At 38.2% G+C, this 26,682-nt stretch overlaps 1 long non-coding RNA gene across 1 annotated transcript in view; it reads right to left on the reverse strand.

The window, feature by feature from the left end:
• The window catches only part of LOC134732321 (uncharacterized), a 326,687-nt gene that overhangs the window by 275,965 nt on the left and 24,040 nt on the right, over nt 1-26,682 (reverse strand). The window contains exon 2 of the long non-coding RNA XR_010115357.1: nt 4,245-4,395. This is a non-coding gene — a long non-coding RNA (uncharacterized lncRNA). The remainder of the gene's footprint in view (nt 1-4,244; nt 4,396-26,682) is intronic.

The following is a 26,682-nucleotide window of genomic DNA, read 5'->3' on the forward strand; positions in this document are numbered from 1 at the left end:
ATGTCCTACAGGATGTGATGTTCAAATAAATTTAGCACAACTTTTAAAACTTAAATTCACTGTAAAGAAAAGGACAGGCTGAGTGGGGTGGCTCATGCCTGTAATCCCTACAGTTTGGGAGGCTGAGACAGGAGGATTGCTTGAGCCCAGGAGTTTGAGACCACCCTGGGCAACATGGTAAAACCCCATCTCTATAAAATACAAAAATAAATAGCCGTGCGTGGTGGCATTTATCTGTGGCATCAGCTACTTCAGAGGTTGAGGTGAGAGGATGGCTTGAGCCCGGGAGGCGAGGCTGTAGTAAGCTATGATCGTGTCATTGTACTCCAGTCTGGGCAACAAGCATGAGCATGTTTCTATCCACACACACAAAGAAGAAAAAGTACGAATAGGAAAGAGATGCTAATCGTTTTCAGAAGCAGGAATCCTCTGCATTGAGTTATTAATTTTAATGACTTCTGTTTAGTGCCGCTAGCTAATGGGCCTCTTCCAAAACCTGAGGATTTTGCTGTGGTTGTTGCTTAAATAATATAATACTGTTGAAGGAATAAAACAATGAAACAATGTTTTCCTCCAGATCATTAGCATTGGAGTAAATAAACAAAACAAGGCAAAACAAAATCTTAAATATCCTCTGATGATGCCTTTTAAAGTGTCATTTGTCTGGGATGAATAAAAGTAACTACTCATTAATAGTAAGGGAAACATTGTTTCTGGGAAAACAGCACATCTAATTTGTAGGCATTTTAGGCTTGAAGGTGAACATGATCTTTGGCAAAAGGATCATTTAGAGAATTCTTCATCATGATTAAAGTGATAAAATTATTAATACAAATAAAATGATTAAACAGTTGATAGTTTTCTCATGAAATAACAGAACAGCTGGGTTGACCTGGTAAGATTTTAGGCAACGCTGGTCACTAATGACTTTCAGTTTTCGTATTAATAGCCCCAAGAATGATCTGGAAGAAGTAAACTTCTTACAAATCCATGTTTTCTAATTAAGTCCATTACATACACACACAATAGCTTGTTGACTTGCTTTCCTACTCCAATATTATTCAGAACTGCATGTTCTAAGCTATACCAGTCTTTTCATGAAAACCATCATTTGGCATTATCCCCATTTGTACTTAAAACTACTAGCCTTGTGAAGACATCTTTCCAAAGGTGAAAACTTAATAATTCACAGAATGACTATAGACACAGTTCTATTCTCATGCTGAATGTTGGTTCCCACTTTCTCCTCCCTTCCCCTTGTCATCTGTTTCTGATTCTAATACAGTCTTCACTAAGATCAGTATATTTTCATGCTCTGAATTTTTGAGTTTCTTGGAATTTCTTTTTTTTCCTGATCCACAGAGCAATATTTCAGTTAAAGTCTTAATAAGTGTGTGCTTTTTAGTTGACCTCCAAATTTTCTTAATCAAGAAAAGGCAGAGAAATGTTGGGCTTATTTCAAATTATTTTTTTCAGGTAATCACTATATATTATGCCTAATTTTATATAACTTTGCTAGACACTACAGTAAGAATAGAAACAAAATCCTCAGTTCTATCTTGTGTTCTGCATTACTAAACTTAATGGAGGTGTTTTCAATTTAAGAATTTTAAAAATTCTTAAAAAGGATGGGTATTTTCTGGTCATATCCAAGTACTTTCTAAAAACAGTAAAGATTGGAACATTTTTCAAGGAGTCTGAGAAGACTAGTTCTCACACTGAGAGGACAGTAAATTTAGCCAGCCTATAGGAGAAAATGAATTGCAGTGTTTTAAGGAACTCATAGTCCTGTAGAACATTCCCTGAAAGCCTTATTTCTGTTTAGAAAAGCTGTATTTCTTACTCTCCATCAGACTGTTTCAGGTATGTTTATCATCATAAAGTCAATCACCAAACAAAGTGATTTTTACCGAAAAGAAGAGAGGCGTTAAAGTGAGACTTAATTGTGAATGCTTTGTCCTCTCATTTGACAATGTAGTGCACTGGGGTCTGACTTTCATCCAAGGAAATCTTAAGGGAAAAATAGAAAGTTATAGAAGCTGCTTTGGCTGGTGGAACAGGGGTGAATTGCTTATTTCGGGAGTAACTGTACTTCCCTTCCATGATAGGCCAAGGAATATGTACTGTTTTTCTAGGACCCAATGCAGACTTTTGTTGCAGAGAGAACCGACCCGGAGCTATTGAAGTCCTGCCCAAAAGGACTATCGGGAAGAGGAAAATGAGACTCCAATATCCAAGAGGTGAGATGTGCTATGAAGTGAGCTGCCCAAGGGCCAGGCTTTTGGAAGGGAAACATCTGAAGAGGAGGCAGGGCACACACCTAGAATTTGAATTGGAGGGCCCAAGTTGAATCTCCTCCAGCGAACCTAGGAAAGCACCCATGTTAGACACTATTCATGCATCATATCAGATCCACTAAACCTCTTTGTTCTCTAATTTTGGCCACAGCTTCAGTGATGGGCTGTGCATGGACCCCAAAAGGCTTCCTGCAGGTGCCTCTTGGCAACACCCAAGCCCATCCAGCATTCCTGTTGCCCATCCCTGTGACATGGCAGAAAATTATTTTGTGATCATTCTTGTTCATCCTGGAACTCTAAGAGAGCTAATGTCTCATGGGATGAAACTTTGGATACACGTGCATAGAAACCAACAAACAAAAGCTTCTCCTTCCTCTGCTGAAGGACTGATCCTAAAGCTCATGACACTCAGCTTTCCAGAAGATCCCATAGGAGCAAACATCCAGCCATCCTGACATTGACCATCTTGAAACATCCTTATTTTGAACCTGCCTTGTTTCACTACCCCTGCCCTTCACTTTCAGGGTTACAGTTCCCAATAAATTATGCAGGTTCTGCATTCTGAGAACCCAGGTTAAAACAGAATCCTTGAGATTAAGAGAAGTCTGAGTTGGCACAAAACTCATCCCAATAAGAAATTTCTCTTCCGCATTCCCATATTTTATGCTCCACGCCCCACTTTGTAAGTACCAACCACTCCCATTCAAACTAATAACTGGAGGAAGACTCAAGCAGGAAAGAGGAAGTGCTGTGTCACTGTTGGCAACGGGGTGGCCAATTTCAACAGCCCAGCTAGGGAAGGGAAGAAAATTTAACATTAAGTCAATCCAGACATGTGAATGTTACAGACACCTGGACACTTCAGCTTCCAAGTTGAATCTGAGTTGTTACCTAAAGTGACTGGAGAAACTGTTCAATACCTCCAAGCAGGCAGAAACTCAAGGGCCCGCCCGACTCTCCATCTAGAGTCATGGGAAAGCCACGCCACTGAATAGATTTTGAAAGGGAGGTTGGGAACAGAACTCAAGTTCCATGTGTTTATAACTCATTGGTCATGCTTTCTCAACACATAAGTTACTTGACATTGGATGAGTTACTTGGTTTCTTAAGGTTTTAAGTATCCAGCTTTAAAAATGCATTAAACACACTTTGCCTCATTAGAATCGTAATGAATAAGATCATTTAGGTAAGCACAGCAAAGCACCATGAGCATTCAATCACTGTTAGCATCCTTCCTTCCCCAAACATTTACATCCCATTATTCGCTGATCTAATAGTAACACTGATGAATTGTTAGAAAGGTCAGTTTATTAGCAAAAAAAAAAGTAAATCGAAGTTAATGCTTAGAAATGAGCTGAAGTTGAAAGGCATTTATCTCTGTTTATTAGGCAAATCACTTAATATTTCTCATGTCCAGTTTTGTGGGCTGGCAACCTGTGCTCCGTCCTCAGAAGGGCCCTGTGCCTGGTTTAATGCTCTCCAGTTACTGTCTTGAAATTCTTAATAATTTAATCCTCCAACTTGTGTTTTGTAAGTAAAGTCTAATGGGACAATGGCACCTATGTGTGAGCAGAGGAGATATGCACACTTTGCATGTTCCATGTAGTTCCCCATTGTCTTATAGCATCTGCAATGCTGCATGACACAAAATTCTAGTAGACTCACAATGCCTGAGAGTCTAGAAAGACTCAAGAGTACAGGTAAGCATGTACCATTCCCAAGGGAGTGAGCAGAGACTCTGACATCCCTAGAGTCCACGTATTCCATTCAAACCAGAAGTTGCTTTCCGGTGGAGAAATAAGACAATGGCCTTCTGGGAAACAAACAGGAACAAGGAACCTATGATAGCCATTCTTACTCCTGTTACTTCCCTCCATGTACCAGCTAACCACTTAGGCTGGAAATGAAGACAACATTGGAATATAGGAGTAGCCATGGTCTCTTTACCTTTAAGTCCTTCTTTATTCACCAGTAAACTGAAGATAGAGAGAGTTGATGGGATGTGCATGTTTCCGGAAGTGAAATACAAACAGAAGAGGTGGTTTTCTGCAGCATTTTCACTCTTCTGATAAGAAGGAAATGAGTAGGCGTGTACAACCTATAAAATAGGAAGTGGAGAGTGTCAAGTGATTCTGCGTAACCAACAAAATCCATTTACATTCGTATTAAAAACTGGCATTTCACAAAATAAAGACGAAAAGGGAAATTACTGCTAATAATTATGTTTTAAATTTTTCTTTGCTTAGAATTACACTAAATCAATAACATGAAGCAAATAAAGACACCATGACAATTTCAGAGAATTCATGGAGAGACAGAAAAAAGTTTCTGTTAGTACTTTTAATAACATCTTTTTCTGCTTTCTGAAACAGAGGTCCTTATTTTTGTTCCCTACTGGGCCCCTGGTGTTTGTTCTCTTATCTATAAAATGAAGTATTTGTACAAGAATGCCTCTTAGGGTCCCCCATTCTATGCGGGGTTTCCACTAGAAAAATTGGCTTCCCCTCTGAATGACCACAACCCGCCAAAAGAAAGCAGCCCCTCTTTTGAGATGGCCAACAGATGGCGCCTTTGTGCTGAGAAAAAGGTACCCCTTCTTTGGGAAGTAGTCGCCTGGCTCCTGGGTGCAAGTTTGATTAGGGGAGCCCAAACTGCATTTTAAGCTTCCATTTGTTTCGCTGGCTGGGTGCCTTTATGCAGAGCAAACTGCACAGCATTACATGGCAGTTTTGATTCCATCCGTTCAAATATTTTCCTCTTACTATTGGCAACTTTGACTTTACCTTTTTAATTTCTACCCCTATTTTATGAATCACGGTTCAAAGAATGGCTGCTATAAACATGTGTTTCGTTTCTGTGCTAAAGAGAGAACACAGCCAGGTTGAAACGATGCTACTTGCATTGTCATCTGAGTTTTGGCAATTCTAGCTAGTCCAAGGGGTAGCTGGATGAAATGTTATTAAGTTTTGGGGAAATAGTAGGAATTATATGAAAACATAACCCAGTTGACCTTTATTCTTTGCTGTGGGTGTTCTTTTTTGTTGTTTGGTTCAAAATAAAAATAAAAATAAATCCTTCTTTGGAAGTATGTTTGAAACAGAAGGACTCTTTCAATGACAGCAGTTAAATATGTATCAGTGCCTTTCAAGTGGAAGATGAGACAAAACACTGGGTCTCTTGATTTCATTAAAAATTCACTACGTTCGCTTTCAGGGCAGGTCTGTTGACTAATTAGATGCTCTCGACTCTAAACTATTACCTTCTGCCCTGGTACCTTGCTCTCCCCAGGGAAGTTTAATTTAAGTATATTGCTGGTCTTTGCTTTCCTCCCACACTGTTGTGAAGTGTTGCTATGAGGCAGCTGAACAGCTGCTGTGCCTTTCCCCAGAAGTGGCAGCATTCCAATAGTGGGCAAAGTGAGTTATGTAAAGACAGTTTTTCAGGGTTTCCTAGGAAACTAGTGATGGTGGTCCAGTTTGGATTTGACATGGAAACAAGAAGATTAAGTCTAACTTTGGAGGGGCCGGGGGTGGTGAGGGGCAGAATGCTCTGGAGGCTACTTCCACACTAGTTTGCTGCATTTTTATTTTGAAAGTATATAAGAAATTTGGCTTAGGAGGGCCGCGATAGTCTAAACAATAAAACAGCAGCCCTAGACTGAAGTTCATGACCTCACCCATGTCTTCACAGTGACCTAAACTGACAGTCCATTAGAAATGAGAGAGAAATTAAATCCAGCATGTGTCCCCTACTGAATTTATAAAACCAAGCAGAATAGAGGTTCTAGCTACCATTTGATTAATCAAATATGTAAAATGCCAAACTGGGTTAATTCAGCCCTAATCTTCTTGTAATGAACTCATTCCATTTAACTATTCAATATAGACAGAACTTTGTACTTAGTACTGTGTTAGATTTTGAGACAACAGAGAGATTATAATAAGAATATACCTTGTTAGAGCCCAAAGATTAGGGAAAGAAATAAGAGGAACTGAAACCATACTGTAATATAGTAAACAGCTCAGGAACATATGGGAACGAATCAGGAATTCTTTCTAATGAGGTTTCCCTGATTCTCACTGGATATTTCTGACACATCAACTATAGCATGACACTTGTTAAATGCCGGAGAAGGCCGGGCGCGGTGGCTCATGCCTGTAATCCCAACACTTTGGGATGCCAAGGGGGGCAGATCACGAGGTCAGGAGATCGAGACCATCCTGGCTATCACGGTGAAATCCCATCTCTACTAAAAATACAAAAAATTAGCTGGGTGTGGTGGCATATGCCTGTAGTCCCAGCTACTCGGGAGGCTGAGGCAGGAGAATTGCTTGAACCCTGGAGGTGGAGGTTGCAGACAGCTGAGATTGCTCCACTGTACTCCAGCCTGGGTGACAGAGTGAGACTCCATCTCAAAAAAAAAAAAAGGCTAGAGAAAAGTCATTTACAGTTGGTTCTAAAAATAACTATCTACATGATACCAAACAAACAAAAAATGTCAAACAACCAGTTGCTTTGTTACATTATGCCCAATAATTCATGGTCCAAAATATATTTTGCTGAAGTGGCTCACCGCCGATGGAATGGACTGGAAGTTTTGGAAACACGAACATAACTAACAAGGCAGTCATGACTCTTTAAGAACCTTCTGTCTGAAGAAATGAACACTACCTAGAAACACTGATGATAAAAAAGAAGGTTCAAAGAACTTCAGAAATGCACAAATATTAAATTTTTACAAAGTTATAAGAATTTATGATTTATTGTCATTATCGATATTATATTCCAATTTGCTTCAGGGCAGTTTTTATTACACTGAAGAGAAGAATTTATTTTGGCACCTGCCTCCAGTGACTGACAATTTGCTTTTATAAATAATTCATGTATTCCTTTTTCAATATTTTAATAATTAAAATACAAACAAACCTTTATACATTCTTGTTTGATTGGATTTATTTGTTATTTTTCACTCCAAAAACAAAGAAGTAGACATTCCTAAAACAGAATTACTATTTGGCCCAGCAATCCCATTACTGTGTATGTACCCAAAGGAATATACCATAAAGACACATGCACGAATATGTTCATTGCAGCACTATTTACAATAGTGTAGACATGGAATCAACCTAAATGCCCATCAGTGGAAGACTGGATTAAAAAATGTGGTACATATACACTATAGAAAACTATGCCACCATAAAAAGAAATGAGATAATGTCTTTTGCAGAAACATGGGTGGAGCTGAAGGCCATTAGCAAACTAACACAGCAACAAAAAACCAAACACCGAATGTTCTCACTTATAAATGGGAGCTAAATGAAGAGAACACATGGATGCAAACAGGGGAACGACAGACACCAGGGCCTACTTGAGGGTGGAGGGTGAGATGAGAGAGACAGAAAATAACTACTGGGTACTAGATTTAGTACCTGGGTGACAAAATAATCTATACAACAAACCCCCATGACACGAGTTTACCTATATAACAAACCTGCACATGTATGCCTGAACCCAAAATAAAAGTTAAAAATAAATAAGTAGAAATTTTTTTTTTTTTTTTTTTTGAGATGGAGTCTCGCTCTGTCACCCAGGCCGGAGTGCAGTGGTGTGATCTCAGCTCATTGCAAACTCTGTCTCCCAGGTTCACGCCATTCTCCTGCCTCAGCCTCCCGAGTAGCTGGGACTACAGGCACCCGCCCCCATGCCCAGCTAATTTTTTTTGCATTTTTAGTAGAGATGGGGTTTCACCGTGTTAGCCAGGATGGTCTCGATCTCCTGACCTTGTGATCTGCCCGCCTCAGCCTCCCAAAGGGTTGGGATTACAGGTGTGAGCCACCGCGCCCGGCCCCAGAAATTTCTTTTTAATGGATCATGAAATAGAAGAATTAGAATTTAGTGGCTTTGATTGATAGATTTAGTAAACATTGTTTTTTTCCTATGTTCCTATGTCTTCATTTTTGGCAAAAATAGACAAAAACTAGTTACCATTTGAATTTATCACATAAGAGTGTAGTGTGAATCGTATCTCCTTTGTTATTACCAAGAATTGATCAGAGTCATTTGTTTCCTCCTTTTCCTCTTCCTGCTTTCTAAATGCACAATAATTCTTTAGGTGTTGTCTAGGTCTTCACATATAATTTAGCCAGAGTTGAGTAACTCTGTGAGGATGTTCTGGCTTTCCCAACAAAGGTCTCCAGAACTCTCTTCTCCATTATATATTTCTTTTGGCAAACGCTCGTGGCCTAAATCCAAAGATTCTAACTATTGCACTTGGGAGATCACATTCTTATAAATTATCCCTTTTCAAAGCAGGCTAGGGGATGTGTGGCTTCTGGTTTGTAAATATGTACTGTTAGCTCTGCTCATTTTGAAAATATGAATTTCTTCCAACGTAATTGGTATATTATCATCAGTTTGAGGATAACATAAATTTTGCATTTGTTTACATGAGTTTTTGTCCATGAGAAGCGGTAGGTAAACACAGAAAACTGCACTCAGCTGAAGGGAGCCACCTAGAAATACACAAAGCACACAAATGCACACACCTCACCAGGACCACAAGCCACACCCGTCTACATCTGGCGTTATGGCTTTCTGTCTGGTTTCAGAGGATGCCCCTTCCCTCACTTCACAATAACTCAGAGCTGTCCGCTTCCACAAGCAAACTCCAGGTGCCATATTCAACGTGATATGTGTTTCTCAACCATTTAACATGGATAAAACTGTGCTACCATTTTTGTTTTAATTTCCACTTTTGTCTTAGATACAGGATGTGCTGCCATCTTTATTATATTTCTATCTGTTTAAAAAATGTGTCACTGATTATGGGTGTTGTGTGCCTAAGCCGATTTATCCACAGCTCTGTGGTTTTAATTGCTTGACGTTACACAGAGCAGCGATTCTTAGGAACACGTATGTTGCATTATAGCAGAAATGACGGTATACGCAAGCTGACTAGACAGGAGTGGGGCAAGGGGTATGTAATAAATATTAGGAAAGAGTGGAACTAAGACATTCACCGAGCATTTGTCATATAATGTTAAACATGTAGGTACTGATGATAAGCTAATAAGCAGCTGTCCTAAGCCTTTTACATGCATTACCAAGTCGATCATCAGGGCAAACTTATTAAAGGGGCATTGCTGTGTGGGGATAATGCTTTCCGCCCACTTTTGAAGTTATTGTTCATGTGAAAGACAATGCATGAGTAGAACACCTCCAGCTTCTCACCACTCGAGGTGCTGACTGCTCATGCTCCTTCCTGAGCCCTGAGATATTCACTCTGTCTCTTCCCACTCATTCTTCCCTCTCCCTCCAACCTCCATCTGGTGTGTTCTGTTGGACTAGACGACTCTCATCAGCTCTCCCAAGGACCCACATCCAGTCCCTGGGAAGCACTTCTGCTTCTTTGTTCTTGGAAATAACTGGAAAAGCAGGGCAATCCCCATAGAGAAGCATGTCTATAGACCATTCAGAAGATCTCTCATGCTCCAGGATTGTCAGGCACAGGGAGGATTTCAGTCAGCTATGCCCCTCACCCATGGGAATCACCTCTCCAAACTACACTTTGGAAACCACTGGAAGGATTAAGGTGAGCTGGATGGGCCAACCGCTCATGCTGGAGATGGCATCAGATGAGACTCATGCAGTATTCTCCAAAGAATGCATTGTCATAAAATTTCTTTCTCCTTATTCTCTGGACTGTTTTATATTTTCAAAATAGGCTGAGAATTTATTGTGTTGAAACAGGTTTGATGTGTCCATTGGAAATCTGCACATGGTGATTTGTGACTTCCTGATATATTCTACCTCTCAATCTTTTTAGATCAGAGAATATACAGAGAATGAGGGTATCAATTCCCACACATACCCGGAGACTCAAGCAGAAATATTGAGCAATGAAGACAAAGAGAATAATTAGAGAAGCTGAAGATCTCCATGAAGAGGTTTTTGATGTGGGTAAGAAATATGGTTTGGGGCCATGAGTTTAGTGTGTGGGAAGAACATTCTTATCTTGGTGCTTTGTAAAGGCGTATACTAGCCTAGGCAGATTTTTTCCCTCGAGCCTTGGCTCTTAGCTGCTGTGGACAGGCCATAAGGCTTCAATCAGCTGTGCTAAATGCTTGGTGATGCTTATTGTGGCTTTTTCCAGAGTGAAGTAGCCATTTTCATAATATCAGTGGTATATGCATGAGTAGCTTCAAGTGAATGGTTCTCAGGCTTTACATGTCTCTGCCACTGAGGCTTAACCTCTATGCAAGGCCGTGACCTTGAGCAGAGGAGGGCTTCTGAAGATGTGTAGGCAACTCAGGCCTCAGGCAGGGCATGCAAACAATGTTACAGCTTCTCTGCAGTCATGGCAGCCTTATAAGGACCTCAGCAAATGCTGGCCACATAGATGGCAAAGATACAGGCTGTGTTTGGATCTCAGCAGCCACCAACTTGCATTATCCGCTGCAGAAAGCCTCAGTGGCAAGTTCCTGTAGCTCACCCTAGAAGTAACGCTTGAAATAGCATAAAATCTGTTCACAAGAAAAACAGTTTGTGCACTGACCTTTTAGATGTAAGAGGGTTAAGCCACAGTTTTTGGTGCCAGACTGAGTTCTATGTGCATTAATAAGATTCAATCTTTAAAGTGTAAATACTGTAGATCAGACAACAAAGAAATCGAGAAAGAACAAAGATTGCACTCCTGTGGCTGGCCTACAGACTCCATAACCACCTCCCAACATGTGTTCTTATGGTGGCTCTGACTGGGGTGAAAATTTTCCATAGAAGACTGGTGTCTTGGACATAAGTAATTCAAAAATAGGAGGCAGTGGAAAGGGTCACATTGATAAATGCAAAGGCTGACTCAATTTGGAACTTGGGTGGCAAGAACATGAGACTCAAGGTGTAAGTATAAATGAACAGATTTTGAAAATATGGATATAAAAGAAAAAATAACACACAAAAAAAGGATCTTGGAGCTGGGACTGCACCATTGCAAAAATTTTAACTCGCCAAGAAAGCAGTGATGTCTGAGAGAACGAGGAGTGATAGCAAATGCACAGTTCCAAGGGAACCATCTGCAAGGAGCTTCCTCCCGACTAAGCAAGGTTACAGATTGCAGATTCTGGGCAACTGGTGTGAACTGAGAGGCACTCGGCTAAAGATAAACCAAAGGCGTTCTTCTTTTGCTCAGATAACATGGGATATCTTCTCCAGCTCTTGGCAATACCAAGTGCTAGGTTCTAGGAATATAATGTTTCTCAGAGTAAGTCTCTTGTTTTCTAAATATCTTGGTGATAATTATGTGGCTTTATTTCTATTGGACTCTAAAAAGAAAATCATGGGCACCAGAGTCTTGTTGTCGAACTAATTTAACTTCCAAAGTCCTGAAGAAAATTGAACCTATTCCGGAGAAAACAGCCCAGGTTGCATCTGCTGAAGGAAAACTAATTCTATATTGGCATCACATGCCCTTTAGTTATGTCAGAGAAGAGTAAGAAGCAGGTTTGACATTGTGGAAGACAGTGTGGTGATTCCTCAAGACCTAAACACAGAAATACCATTTGACCCAGCAATCCCAATACTGGGTATACACCCAAAGGAATAGAAGTCATTCTTTTATAAAGACACAAGCACATGTATGTTCATTGTAGGACTATTTACAATAGCAAAGACATAGAATCTACCAAAATGCCCATGAATGACAGACTGGATAAAGAAAATGTGGTACACATACACCATGGAATACAATGCAGCCACAAAAAGAAATGAGATCACATCATTTGCAGGGACATGGACGGAGCCGGAGGCCATTATCCTTGGCAAACTAACACAGGAACAGAAAACCAAATACCACATGTTCTCACTTGTAAGTGGGAGCTAAATGATGAGAACACGTAGACACATAGAGAGTAACAATACACACTAGGACCTATCAGAGGGTGGAGGGTGAGAGGATGGAGAGGATCAGGAAAAATAGTAATGGGCACTAGGCTTAGTATCTGGGTGATGAAATAATCTGTACAACAAACCCCCGTGACACAATTTTACCTATGCAACAAACCTGCACTTATACACCTGAACTTAAAATAAAAGTTGAAAATAAAAAAGGCAGGGTTGGATCCATTTTATTATATATGTATGTAAATAAATACATATATATACACATACAGTCATGTAATGCTTAATGATGGGGATACATTCTGAGAAATGCATCCTAAGGTGATTTTGTTGTTGTGCGAACATCACAGTGTACTTACACAAACCTAAATGGTAGTGGCTACTATACACTTAGGTTGTATAGTATAGCCTATTGCTCCTAGGCCATAAGCCTGTATATGACTGCATGGAATACTGTCGGTAATTGTAACACAATGGTATTTATGTATCTAAATATAGAAAAGGTACAGTAAAAATACTCCATGAAAAATGAAATGTAGTACACCTGTATAGCACACTGGTATACCATGAATGGAGCTTATAGGACTGGAAGTTGCTCTGGGTGAGTCTGTGAGTGAATGGTAGTGAATGTGAAGGTCTAGGAGATTGCTGTACACTACTTTAGACTTTATAAACACTGTACACTTAGGATACACTAAATGTATTTAAAATATTTTTCTTCAACAATAAATTAACCTTAGCTTACTGTAACTTTATAAACTTTCTCACATTTTTTAACTTTTTGACTTTTTTTGTAATAACGCTTAGTTTAAAACACACATTGTACAGCTGTACATATTTTTTCTTTATGTACTATAAGCTTTCACTTTTTTTTTTATTTTCTAATTTTAAAACTTTTTTGTTAAAGACTAAAACACACACACATTAGCCTGAGACAACACGCAGTCATGATCATCAATATCACTGTTTTTCTTCTTCACCTCTTGTCCTGCTCACTTCAGGGGCAATAACATGCATGAAACTGTCATCTTCTATGATAACAATGCCTTCTTCTGGAATCTCTCCTACAAGGACCTGCCTGAGGCTGTTTTACAGTTAACATTTAACATATTTTTTGTAAGTAGGAGTATACTTTAAAATAAGCATAAAAATATAACATAGTAAATACATAAACCAGTAACATAGTAATTTATTATAACAGTCTAGTATTATGTACTATACATAGTTGCCTGTGCTAGACTTTTGTAAGACTGGCAGAGCAATAGTTGTGTTTATACCAGCATCACCACAAACATGTGAGTAATGCATTGTGATATGACTACAAAGGCTAAGAAGTCAGCAGGCTATAGGAATTTTTCAGCTCCATTATAATCTTATGGGACTACTTTCATACATGTGGTCCATCCTTGACTGAAACGTCATTATGTGGCACATGACCATATATATCTTACATTTGCAAAATTATCTGTAATTTGCAAATAAAAAAGAATTCGATGGGGGGTTCTTTTGGACTATTATATAAAAGAAACAAACTTTAACAAGTGAAACACTACTTGAATTAACTTCTTTCTGTAATCTCTAGTTGGGAGAAATTTTATTATTGACTCATGAGGTTTACATTCAAACTTTTTGCAGTGCCCTAGTAGGCTACATTGAATAATATGGCTGGACATACTTCGAGGTTAAGAAAGAGATCAGGGGCTGGGCGTGGTGGCTCACGCTTGTAATCCCAGCACTTTGGGAGGCCGAGGGGGGCGGATCACGAGGTCAGGAGATCGAGACCACGGTGAAACCCCATCTCTACTAAAAATACAAAAAAAATTAGCCGGGCGTGGTGGCGGGCGCCTGTAGTCCCAGCTACTCGGAGAGGCTGAGGCAGGAGAATGGCGTGAACCCGAGAGGCGGAGCTTGCAGTGAGCCGAGATCGCGCCACTGCACTCCAGCCTGGGCGACAGAGCGAGACTCTGTCTCAAAAAAAAAAAAAAAAAAAAAAAGAAAGAGATCAGGGTATGAATTATGGATTTTCAGCTTTGGGTAAAACACCATCTTAGAGTCCATTTATTTAACATTTTATTGTGACTCATTCCAGAGTCTTCTGGGAACAAAATGTAAAAGAGCCACTTGTAGGTCTGGGAGACAACCCAGTGGTGGTATGGCTGGTATTGGAAAAGTAGAAGAGCCTGGACACAGCCTGTTGTAAAAAAAAATGCTGCTCTCCTTCCCTGAGTGGGCGGCGCTTATTGACTGACGATGAGTGCAATGTCTAGACACAAAGAGCTAAGACTTCAGAAACCTAGGGGAAAATTATGGGGAAATAGTTCTTTCCAGCCCCTGAAGTTTCCCCCGATATAAACACTTCTGTCTTTTTCTAACCCTTAATCACTATTCTACCAGAAGTAATAAGATGATTCATTGAACTAGTAAATTTGAGGACAATAATTTGGGTGTACTGACTTCAGCTCTTCCTTTTTTCTTTTATTTACTTCTGCTTCTCCTCCTCTCCCATCAAAAAGTCAGTAGGTGACGTACCTCCATGCCCGATGTGTAACCTTTGTGGTCTTTGCATTTCAGGTCCGGTCTGGCATGTGCAGGTGGTTAAGTGTCTCAGTCTCATATTTACTTGGTAGGTTTATTTGGCTCAGACACTAAGCTACATCATCTCACTTAGTTGTTTTCATGAATCAAGGTGAAAATTTTGACCCCATCTGCTTCTTTCACACTTTCTCAACTTTTTTAGAACATGGATGGGAAAGAGGGATGCTATTTATTAAGCCTGCTGAATTCCTAGAAAACTGACATGAATCTCAGTTTGCAGATGGAAAGATTGAGTCTTTGAGTGTGAACAAGCCAACCAAGTTCAATGAGCAAAGGAAAGGGGCCCATATTTGAAGCCACCTGTCTGGTTCTATAACCTAGCCTCATAGCCACCTTGCTGATTTTTTGTTCTTTTCTTGTTCCTGGGTTGAACACTTACTTTATTTCCTCATTAATGAAATCAGGTGATTTCTTTCAACTAATTAAGTACTTATTTGGTAACAAAACGAACTAGAATGAGTAGAAGGTCTCAGAATCCATTGCTCTTCTAAGCTAATGTTAACTCAAACAGAGATTGAGAAATGGAAAGAGGGAACAGGAAGAAAAGAGCAAAAGAAGAAACTTGGGGGCTGGAGAAGGGGACGTTTGGGAGGATGGGGTTATTGCAAAGTCTATTTATGCTTCTAACTCCCCATGGTGAGGAAATGATCATGAAAAATGACAACAATTTCTCTTCAAGTAACTTGCGTGGTAAAAGTGGAAAAAATGAGCTTGGTTAAGTATTATGTATGTCATTAATTACCACAGACACACACACATATATACGTACACACACACACAATTTTTTTTATGCAGGGTCTCACACTGCCGCCCAGACTGGAGTGCAGTGGCATGATCTCCGCTCACTTCAGCCTCCACTTCCTGGGTTCAAGTGATTCTCATGCCTCAGCCTCCTGAGTAGCTGGGACTACAGGCATGCATCATCATGCCTGGCTAATTTTTGTATTTTTTGGTACAGATGGGGTTTCACCCTGTTAGCCAGGCGGATTTCGAACTCCTGACCTCAAGTGATCCTCCTGCCTTGGCCTCCCAAAGTGCCGGGATTACAGGCATGAGTCACCAAGCCCAGCCCATTTATATTTATTTGTAGTGATGGATTGAAAATGATATAAAACATCTTTGTCTCTGACATAATTTTTAAAGAACATTTCTTTATGGTCTATATTCATCTTCGTGCATTGAATGAGCTATGCAAAGATGCTCAAGCTGAATGCAAGACTGGCCTAAGTCAGAGAATGGGAAAAACCTTTTCAGCCTCATGCAGCTGCTGATGCCAGATAGCTCATTAGAATTCAATCAACTAGAAACCACCAGGAATTGAGTAAGGATTTTTTTTTTTTTTTCATTTCTTAACACAGAGGAACGGTTTAAGCAGTTAGAGAGAAGGGCCGAGAAGCATCCTTTCAAAATAACTGGTGTTGTTAAGTATTCTTGCTGCCTTAGGATTGACAGTAAAGGGGAAAAGAAGTCTGGAATTACAGAATCCATGCAGCAACTTAGAAAGGTTTGCAGAAGACAGGGATGACAGAGTGGAATTGCCCCATATAAAATATCCAGCTCATTCCATGTATGCTTACTTTATAAAGTTCTAGAACTCTCTGGTTTAAATATATGGAGGTTTGGGTGTTTAAGGAACATCGTAGAGACTACAAAAAGAGATTTGATGATGCTCTATTTTTAAATTTCACAAGAGTTTTTGAATGTCCACATTCAATAAGGGATGAGACAGTCCAAAGAAGCATAATAAAAACAAACAAGTAATAATATCCATCCCAATGCTTGTTTCTACAGTGTACTGAAAAACAGAAGATTTGGTTAAAATCTTCCTAAACTGGCTTCTTTAGCATATTATATGTCATCTGTTAACCAAGCCAATTTAAGATGCTTTTGACTAAATTTTATTTGATAGTATGTGTATACACACACGCACACACACGCACACACAAGCCTTTCAAAACCTTTCTATGTACATGTATCAATGTACTATATTGATACATATTACATATGTATACATGTATATATACATATATATTCCTATAACCTAGGAAAAGAAGTTTCCTCGATGATTATAGTTCTGCACCCCCTTTTTCCAGCTCAGTCTTCCATAGGAAGAAAATATTCTTGCCTAATAGCACAAACACTCCTGTAGAAACAAAATAGTCTTTCAGATAACTTGATTTAGCCAGCATGGTAAGCGTGACAATGTTAATGAAATAATAAATGATAGGTTGTAACACCATACTTACCAGTTTCTAATCTGACTCATCCTCATATTAGCCATGAAACCCTAGGTAAGTCATGTTAACCTCTCCACACCTTATTTTTCCCATTTTAACAACCTTAATAACAATAGTATGTACTAATTGGGTTCATGTGAAGATTAAGTGAGAAGGCAGCTTGGAGAGTGCTTAGAATAAAGTATATATTCACTACGTGTTAGCTATTTTTGCTAAAAACAAAATTAGTTAGCAACATGTACTATGGAGAAAACAATATATCAGACTTTTTCAATACAATCTGTATTTTAAAACTAAACGTTTGAGTAAGTGAAGACATTTTATTTATTTGGATATTTTGAAAGGGTTGTAAAGTGATGAATTTGGGGTCAGTTTCTGTATTGTTCATCTATGTTGAGTGATACAAAAATGGTTGGTCTGCTCCTGAGAGCTCAAGGCAATTCCATACTCCTTTGTTAGGCCAGCCTGGCTCTTGTCCCAGCACCTAGTGCTGATCAACCAGCTGACTGAGGCACATAGAAGATCCCAGTCACAGAGATAAAATAGGTTTTGAGACAGTGTCCCATTGAAGAGCACATTATCATGCATCTATTCATTTCAAAACAGAGTGCTTTACATTCCCTTCGTAACAACAACAACAAAAAGGACAAAGCACAATGAAGTATTGTTCTCAGTTGTTGGTTTGTTGTTTTTTAATAAATCAAGAATTATTTGTTAGGCTATCCTTGCAAAAGAGGAGTAAACATCAAAATTATTGTAATATTTTGCAGGCTCAAGAATAATAAAATATAAAATGGGATCACAATAGCAAAGCACATAAATACAGTGATTTGGAAGTTAAGGGAACAAAAAGTCTGAGTTTTTAAAATTAAATCATTTTAAAATGTCCACCTTGTTGGTGCAGTTACCGTTGGGTTATCAACTGCATTGATTAACTCAACTCAGAGGCCTTGTACCATCTCATTATGTATTAATTTTAACTGTTCTGGCTCTATTTTTTTGTCAAGCATCCTGCTTTACTTTGGGTATAACTTTCATAAACAATAAATAAGTAAGAACATTAGAACATTAATCTGAAACTCTCTTAGTTTTTATGGTACCAATGGCCACAATGAGTTTCTTCAAAAGTTAGCGTGAGGTTCACTTCATGAGTTAAATGAGTTTCAGGTACTGATGGGAGATCATGTTTCAGTGACTGATGTGAATCCAATGAAATGGCTTGTAACAAAAGGTAGTCTATGGAATATTGTGGGTAGGAAGATTTAACATAATAGAGAGATTTGCTTATATGGGTAAAGGCCTTCTAGGTAATGGAAACAACAGGACAAGCACGCCTAAAGAAGCAAGATGTTGAAACAAACAAACAAACAAAAAACGCCAGCGTGTGGTATAAAAAAACATATATTCTAATCCCATCTTTTCTTCTTACTAGGGATTAATGATCAAAGGTTGAGTCTTTTCTATAATTAACCTCATTTTTCTCCACTGTAAAGGAAGCAGAGAATATCTCAAGTATTAATTGAAGGACCATAATTCCAAAAATGTTAAAGTACACTTTAAAACGAGACATTTTCATACAGTAAAGCATGTGACAGGGTGGAAAAAAACATAGTGTTGAGAGCAAGATGAATTTGACTTCATGTTGAAGCCCACTACTTATTTACTGAATGACCTTTCTAGACTTTTGCTCATCAGCAAAATGGAGATGTTTGGAGGTTTGCTGTAAGGCTTAAAAGGCATATGAAGCTCCCAACATGGTGTTTATACCAGTTTGCTGCTCAGTAAATATTAGTCTCCATTCTTTCATGCCATTATTACATAAGAAGATCAAGAAAACTTTACGGATTAAAGGTTGCTTAGTCATACCCTTCTCCTCAGAAATACCTTGCATATTTTCCCTGACCTCGGGAGAAGGGTGACAAACAATTGGAAGACTCAGAAAGAAGTTGCGTATGAAAGAAATGAAAGATACGTTGTGTTATTGTAGCTAATAAAGAAGCAATTTAAAAGTTATCTATCTGCAAATCATCTTCCAGTTCATGCACATTGACTGACTTGGGGTAAGGCTACTCAGTGTTAGAGTTTGTAAATGCTTTTGCAAGTAGATAAGAGAGATTTTTAATTAAGATACTAAGTAGTCACAAAAGAAGAAAGAAATTATGGCATTCACTGAATTATTGCTTCCATGATTTTAATTTGATTTCTATATTCTCTTTCACAGATATTAAAAAGGTTAATTTCACCAGATTCCTTTAGCAGGTTAAACTGTTAAAAATTTAGAATTATTGTACTTCAGGTAAATGAGGTTTTGGTATATTAAGTTTAAACTCTTTTGTACATGTATAAAATGCAATCGCCACTTGCAGATTTAAAAGCCTACTTTTTTTGTCATGATTTATTTTTCATTCCTCTTTAGTAAGTGTTGTTTTGGGGCTTTAACTTATGCTTAAAGAGTTAGAAATAAAATATTTGTTTTTGCAAAAATAAGAGATAGTTAAAAGGGACACCTGTGCCTACATTGAAGTTTAATTGTTATTTAGATATGAACATTCAATGATGTCTTTGCTTCTTACATAGATATTCTTAAACTCTTTATAGAATTACAAATTATATTTTTATATATATAAATTTTAAAGGAAAGCATAGGTTTGGTAAATCTCCAGATTATCACAAGTTAGTAAACTCTAACTTGATAAAGCTTTTCAAAAATACTCATCTACAAAAGACAGAACTTTCTGCAAGTGTGTTAATGGCTTCAAAAGCTGTCAAATGTTTGCAAAGAAAGAGGTCCCATAGTCCAATGTGTTTGGGAAATACTTCACTAAAAAAGATGAATAAATGTATTCCACAGAACTTATAAGAACCTTTAATCTGCTAACATATACTTTGATTTCCTAAGTAAATCCTAAGATTCCTAAGATCTAGTGTGTGGTGTTTCCCAAATGTATATAAGCATAAAAGTCAATTTGAGCATTCTGTGAAGTTAGAAATCAACAGAACACGTCTTGGAAAAGGCTATTCTGGGCCTTCAATTCAAACATTGTCAACACATTATAAATATGCAATTACTTTAGATTTATTCTAAATAATTAGAACAACATTCATGATACTCTGGGAAATGATAATTTTAAATTAATCTCAAAAAGTAACAGGTCAAATCATAAGGTCAGTTGCACCGAGCATTTCTCCAAGGAAAAAAGTCATGCCCCTTTACATCAGAATTATCTAAGAGTCTAAGACAAAAATCAATGTAATTTTCCACATTAAAGTATAAAGAAAAAAGTATAAACATGTGAATAGTTCTAGAGAAAGCATTTGATAAAATTCAGCACCCACTCATACAAAAAAAAGTAGAAACAGAAGAAAACTTTCATAAATAAATTGTATATGATAAAACAGATTAATTTTAAGAGGGATCTACTCCAATCTTGGTGCCTGATGGATTCTATAGGTCAAAATAACTATATGTCATTCTGCAAAATAATAGAATGAATTTGTATATTAAATACAAGCAATATTTTTCATGAATTATTTTAGTATAGAAATATTTTTAGAGAAAAATACAAATGTTAAAATAAATTTTGCTTTGACTGTTTTGGATTTTTGTCATCGTTATTTTGTGTTGATTTGGGTAGCTTCTAGGAAAAATCTAGAGTACTGTATTCATGGATAAACTCTTAATTAAAAAATTATGTTCAGCTATGTTGAACACCAAGTTCCTTTTTAATTTTCATTTTTCCAAGTACAATATGAGACAGACCTACAATGTACAATGCAAAGGCGGAGCTGCTTTGTTTCAAGTGGGAAAACAGAACCAACCTGGATTACCTCTTGAGAATCCCTGCAGGAGTGACCCTAAAGAATCTTCTGCAAGTCACAAGGTTATAGCTAACAAAGTTTGAGAACTGTTTATGCAGAGAAAGTTTTAGAACATGGGAATGGGAGGAGGGAGCTAAAGAGAGGATTGCTTGGCTCAGAGAGTCTTCATTTCCTTAATGGAATAATAATATGTGCCTTAGCCCCTTGGGGATAATGGGAATGAGCAAATTTATGATTATAAAATATCCTGCAGTTTGAGAGTATTTTGTTTTCAATGCCTTGTTGGCAAATATAGTACTTAAAGTTGAATCACTTGAGATATTTTATTTCTTTTCAAGATGTATGTGGGGAGAATGTGATAAAAGGAATATTGAAAATGTGCAAATGAGAAAAGAGAGAAATTTTAAACTAGGACTCTATTTGCTGATACACAAAACTATTTCTGTTGCTTCTGAAGCCAGAAATTAAGCTTGAAAATCAGAACGTGACAGTGTTACCACAGGTGGGGTGCAGACAGAAAAATGGCAGCGGTTTGGATTTTGGATTGGGGTGAAAATTGAATGTATATGCAAATTAACTGAGTTATAAAAATACATTTATATCCAAAGCAAACATTTTGAAAGGATAAGGGGGAAGCTCATCAGACATATCCAACCACTGTAATTTAACGTTTTTAAAATAAAATAAGGATTGATTTAGAACTTTTAAAATTGCTTTTGGTTATGACTACATTTACTTTCACATTACAATCCAAAATAATTCATTTTTAAACACATTGAAATTATATATTAGAGTTTTCCCATCTTCATTTTAAAAGATAAAAAAATTGCAAAATAAAACCATGCTATTGGAAAGTAAATACACATATATGCACACACGCGCACAATGGGAGCAAGGTAACTAATGTGAGACAGTAATAAAGTGGGGTGGAAAAATAAGTGATAAGCATTAGGAAATAATGATTAAGCTTCAGTGATTATAGATGAACAATAGCAGAGGGAGCCAAATGAACTGCAAGTTTATCAAAAGACCTAAGGAACTGAGCAAGGCTTTATTGTCCTGAAGGGCATTCACTTCAGTCATTTCTATCTGTGGGGATTTTCAATTAACTTCCCGCAAGTTGAAGCTGATGTTCTTGCTAAAAAAAAGTGACATTTCTTGAGAAATACATTTGATGCCTTTTTTGTTGGAGGCAATTGTTCTCAGATATTGCATTAGAAGGTACATATGTTGCCTGAATTAATATTCTTAATTCAAAGAAGCTTTAAAAATAAGCAAACATTTTACTTACACCTGAAAAATTTTAAAGACAGAGTGAGCTCTAAGTTTGGTTTGATACAAAGTTTACTAGGATTCTAAGTCCATTTCACTGCCCTTTTTCTGAAGTTTGGCTCGTATTACAGCAAGGTGGCTACTGGCAGCAGTGGTGCCATCTATAGGTTTCCTCATGTGACTAAACAGGGAGGCAGAGACTACTGTTATTCCAGGGACCTTGCAAATATTCAAGGGCATGGAGGAAATGCATGTGTTTTTGTTTTTTTCTTAGTGTGTTTTTCCAGATAATGTGAAGATGTACTGTCCTATGATTTATGGTACAAAAAAGAAAGCTCAGGCATTTAACCAGTGGGAACAAGTCTATTACTACTCACGAAAAGAAGAAACAAAAAAAAGTTCCTCCAACGTGACAGAAGGGATTGGGATATGCATATTCAAGACTAACAGGCCAACTTACCAAGAATTTCCAAAATTGTTCATTGTGATCCAGTTTTACTGATTCACATGAGAATATGCTATTATCAAAAGACCTTGGTCATGCATAGCATTAAAGTTTTGGAAAAGAAAGGAAATACTATAAAACAGCAGGTTAAATTATATTTTATTTTCGATGATGTACTATTTGATACTTAAAAGAAGATATGCAGCATATATGTATGTTATCAGAAAAATCCAACAAACATTTACAGTGGGGCCCATCAGAAGGTGGAGGAGGGGGGGAGGGAGAGGATCAGGAAAAATAACTAATGTGTACCGGGCTTAATACCTGGGTGATGAAATAATCTGCACAACAAACCCCCATAACACAAGTGTATCTATGTAACAAACCCGCACTTGAACCCTTGAACTTAAAGTTACAAAGCAAAGCAAAAACCCTAAGTTTGTTTACAGTGACCTGTAGTACCCCCAAAAGCCTCTGTGACCTCCCCATCTGCACTCTCGTTCCCTCACTAAAACTTTGCCTTTGCCCTCACACATCAGACATAGCTCCATCGTATGGCACCTACCAGCTTTGAAAGGCAATTTTCCCATGTAGTCTCAAGGCTTTCTCTCTGACCTCCTTCTAGACTTTACTTAACCGTTCCCAATTAAGCTTGCCCTGATCAACTTCTGTAACATGGAACCATGTCTATCCACCTAACTCTAGCACTTTCGATCTTTTTTTTTTAAACTTGGCTCTTTCTTCTTTTTATTTCTATAGCACTATTTTCCTAAAATAAAATATAATTATCTTTTTATTATATATATTTTTGCTTGTCTGACACTGCCAACTAGAATGTATACTTCAAAAAAAGGCAGTAATCTTTGGATATTTTGTTCACTGATGACCACAAGGGCACAGAACACCACCTGACATTTTATAGAGATCAGTAAATGTTTGTTGAATAAATGAATGACGAAATTAAGTACCTACACAAATGCTAGATGACCATCCTATAGAGATAATATACAGCTCATTTTTGAGGGGAAGAGAATAGCTAAAATTCTCACAATCCTTTCATTTTTATAAGCCTATTGTTTCATGACTTTTGTTTCAAATAAACACCAGAATTGCACTTTGACCTGGTCCTCAGTTTTTTTTCTTTGATAAAAGAGTTTGAGCTTGAAAGCGATGAATTAATGAGAATAAATGAATACCACATTCTATATTTTTAGAACGTTCAGTTGAAGGCAATCATGGAAAGGAAAGGCTGTCTCTAATAACTATTCTGTCAACTCTGAAAGACCTGTTTGGATCCAGGGAGCCGCAGGGACAGCCTGTCGCTCACACTGTCACGCCCAGAAGCTTTATAGGGTATGCCCACAGGGACTGATGAATGATCTCCTTTTCTGTGAATCAATAAAAGAATATTAATCAAGTTGCCTTAAAATTGGCCAGTCATGAGGGGTCACCGCCATAAAACCTGGGGTGATTTAATTGAATTGTGATATTTACTGAATTCTTTTAACATATTGAAACACATGGGGAATATTTACTAAATTGTAAAATAACAATCCCTTATTTTTTTATTCTGAAGACAACTGTGATTAAGAATTTTTTCATCATTTCATATTCTGAAAATAAATTCCTTCTTATTCCTACCTTCTTTGGTAACGTTAACAAGAACCTATTTAGAGCACTAGGTAAGAACCAAGCATTGACAGATTTTTTTATTTTTATTTTTTGAGACAGGGTCTCACTCCGTCACCCAGGCTGGTGTGCAGTGGTGTAACGTCAACCTCCTGGACTTAGGCAATCCTCCTGCCTCAGCCCCCCAAGTAGCTGTGACTACAGGTGCATGCTACCATACCCAGCTAATTTTTCTATTTTTTTTTTTTTTGTGGAGACAGCATTTCACTATGTTGCCCAGGCTGGTCTTAAACTCCTGAGCTCAAATGATCCACCTGCCTTGGCTCCCAAAGTGCTGCGATTACAGGCATGAGCCACCACACCTGGCTGGGAGAGATTTTAGTTAACCAGGAAGCAGAGGCTGGAATCCTCGGTCATTCAATGCAAGATCTAAACCCAGACCTCAAGCTGGGACTGAGCAGTGTTTATATCCATATCCTAAGTCACTGACTATTCCAGAGGCTTCAGTAGAAAGAGACTGAATTGTAACTGAAGAGACCAATTCATCAGAAGTTCTCTGTGTACTGTGGAGAACACCAGTCCATATCCACTAAATAAGGGGAGTCTACCCGGCTAGTGTCCTTGAGGTGTGAATGGTACTGAAGAGGGCAGTGGTTAGACTTAGAGGGTGGAAATAGATCAAAGCTATCTGAGCATGGACTGGAGGTCTTTCAAACGCTCCTGTTGGGAGATTTGGATGTCCCCACTGGAAAAAAGCTTTAGAATGAACTGCATCCTGAAACAGTAGAGTCTGGTTTGGTTGTAACAAACGCATGCACTAATATGTGAAGTTAGGAGAGATGCTAAAAAGGACTCTTAGGATTACTAAGTCCTGACTCTAGCCAGAGGCTTATGTTTGAGGCACACAACCATAGAAAAACATTGCCTTTCCTGACCTAAGCCCCCTAGTAAGGATTCCAGTGCCATCTCTGAGTTATTTATTCCCTTCAATTGAAGATGAGTTTTGTCTCTTAAAATTATTTGGAAAGAGGTATAAGAATCTCAGATTCATCATCGAGTTGAGAAAGGGTCAGATGCAATAACGAAAAAGGGCAGTGTGTAAACATAAAACTGGGAGCTTACTCCACTTCTAAATTAGCCTTTTAAAATTGCAGACAGTAAATTATCATAGTGGAATGGCTCTGAGGCTTCTCCGATTTCAATAATGTGCTTCTCTTCTGCTTGGATGTGCCTTCTTCAAAATGCCAGCCAGACCCAAGATTCTAGTTCTTAAGGATGTAAGGCACGGAAAGGTTGTTGAGACTGCACCCCGCCATGTGGCAGGCAGAATAGTGCCCCAATTCCAATAGCTTCAATTTGGTTTAGCTTCTAAGTCTCATGTTTAGACTTAATTTTGCTTGTAATTAAAATTAAACAAACAACAATGACCTTTGCCTCAGACACAGCCACCCTCTTTTTTAGCAGGTAAGGAAGTTGCTCATGAGTTCAAGGCAGGAGTAGCATACAGATAGGGTTGCTTCCACCATTTAGTTTTTCAGCATATAAAAAGACCTGGGCCAGGCGCGGTGGCTCACACCTTTAATCCCAGCACTTTGGGAGGCCGAAACGGGCAGATCACGAGGTCAGGAGATCGAGACCATCCTGGCTAACACGGTGAAACCCGTCTCTACTAAAAATACAAAAATAATTAGCCGGGTGTAGTGGCGGGTGCCTGTAGTCCCAGCTACTTGGGAGGCTGAGGCAGGAGAATGGCGTGAACCCGGGAGGCGGAGCTTGCAGTGAGCCGAGATCGCGCCATTGCACTCCAGCCTGGGCGACAGAGTAAGACTCCATCTCAAAAAAAAAACAAAAAAACAAAAAAAACCTGAAATGGCTCAGATGTGAAGTGAATTTAAGAACTATATGGGTCTTCCACTTGGTCAAACAATGTCGTAAGTACCAACGGAGGACAAGAATGTCAGTAGCTTGAAGAAGGACTGAAGCCAATAGCACTGGAAATTCCTTAAGGTACTGCAACTCTTATCAACCTGAAAAACTGATGCCCCACAGCAGCAAGTAGCCTTGGTTTGCAAAGGCTCTTCTGGATCAGGAATCAAAGAGATCAATATAAGCTTTAAGTCTAATAATTAAAAGAGTACAATGAGGTGATCTGTTATGAAAATAACAATCTTATTTTTGTTACAAATGGGAGACGTCATTGCACCAAATGCTATGCTTTGACTGACTGGCACATCCATACCAATTATCCAGGCAAAAGAGACATAGCACTGAAGTCTGCGAAAATATCACATCTTTTTTATTTGCTTGGTTCCTTACTGATGTTTTGTAGCTCTGTTACACCACAGTTTTATTTTCTTCTTGTTTTATGATTGCAATTTTGTGAGAGCAGTGGGTTTTAAAACAGTAGATATCCTTAAATTTGGATTCTTAAGATTTATTTAATTTTCTACTTTCTTCAACTGAGGACACAAATCCCCTTTGCTCAATGATGTCTTGA

This window comes from Symphalangus syndactylus, chromosome 14, assembly GCF_028878055.3.
Source record: "Symphalangus syndactylus isolate Jambi chromosome 14, NHGRI_mSymSyn1-v2.1_pri, whole genome shotgun sequence".
In the NCBI taxonomy this organism is placed as follows: Eukaryota; Metazoa; Chordata; class Mammalia; order Primates; family Hylobatidae; genus Symphalangus; species Symphalangus syndactylus.